Source organism: Octodon degus, unplaced genomic scaffold, assembly GCF_000260255.1.
Source record: "Octodon degus isolate 3935 unplaced genomic scaffold, OctDeg1.0 scaffold00007, whole genome shotgun sequence".
Taxonomy (NCBI): Eukaryota; Metazoa; Chordata; class Mammalia; order Rodentia; family Octodontidae; genus Octodon; species Octodon degus.
Genome location: NW_004524583.1, coordinates 4,939,480 through 4,940,532, shown reverse-complemented (window position 1 = coordinate 4,940,532; position 1,053 = coordinate 4,939,480). Strand labels below are relative to the sequence as shown.

General features: G+C 41.9%; 1 protein-coding gene across 1 annotated transcript in view; it reads right to left on the bottom strand.

Annotated features, from left to right (window-relative positions):
- The window catches only part of Sel1l (SEL1L ERAD E3 ligase adaptor subunit), a 34,983-nt gene that overhangs the window by 17,894 nt on the left and 16,036 nt on the right, over positions 1–1,053 (bottom strand). The window lies entirely within an intron of this gene.

The following is a 1,053-nucleotide window of genomic DNA, read 5'->3' as shown; positions in this document are numbered from 1 at the left end:
AATGAAAATAATAAAAAAGAAAATAATAGAAATGATTAGAAGACATTTATTGTTGCCTGGGAGCATGCCACAGTAATTTTTTGGGAAAAATACCAGGGTCATGTAATTTTCTACAAGTAGATTTCTTTTTACAAAAGTCGGGAAGTGATAAATACAGCTGAAAAACTACATCTATAAACAAGCAAAGGCACTGTTTTTACTGATTTTTTTTTTAAAAAAATGCATTCGGTACAGAGTCTGCAGGGTCTCCAGGATCTCACTACACAGATTGGACTCCTAGTGATTCTGCTATTTTCAGCCTCCCAAGCGTTGGGATTACAGGCATGTGCCACCATGCCCAGTCTCAATCGCTGTCTCAGTGTGCCCCGGGGGTGGGGCCAGCATGGCTTGAACCCCAGCCACTGTGCTCTGCCTAAGCGGGCACTTTAGTCTGCTGAGCTATCTGGCTAGTCCTGATTAAAATATTTTTAATCAGGAAAAAAAGGAGGTATCACATGAATAATGAACAAAACAACATCAGAGTTCATATAAAGTTCACCATTCTCTATGCTCAGAAACTAATCATTTAAAAGTAGAAATAAAAGAAAGTACTGGTGTATATACCTAATATAAAGTGACAAATTTTATGACAATCAGGTGACAGGCATTGTCAAAAACCACAGAGTGGGGAAACTGAGATAGGTCAGTGGTCTAAGCACCTGCCTGTCCAATGCCAAGGACCCGGGTTTGATCCAAGGGATCCCACATGCCACACCAGCCCAACACTAGGCGTGCAGAGAAACTGGGCGTGGTGGTGCACACGTGTCATCCTGGTGCTGGGGAGGCTGCAACAAGAGGACCACTGTAAGTCCGGGCTGCACAGTTAGACCCTGTACCAAATAAATAAAATTAAAAAACAAAACCCAAAAAACCCAGTTTTCCTATTGAGGAAAACTGCTCTGTACAGTGAGTTCTTGTACCTCTCCCCAGGGATGGTGTCCTCAAAGTTTCCTTGCACAAATAATTTCTTGTAGAACCAAAGTAGCAGCAATACCAGAAACAACCGACAAAACA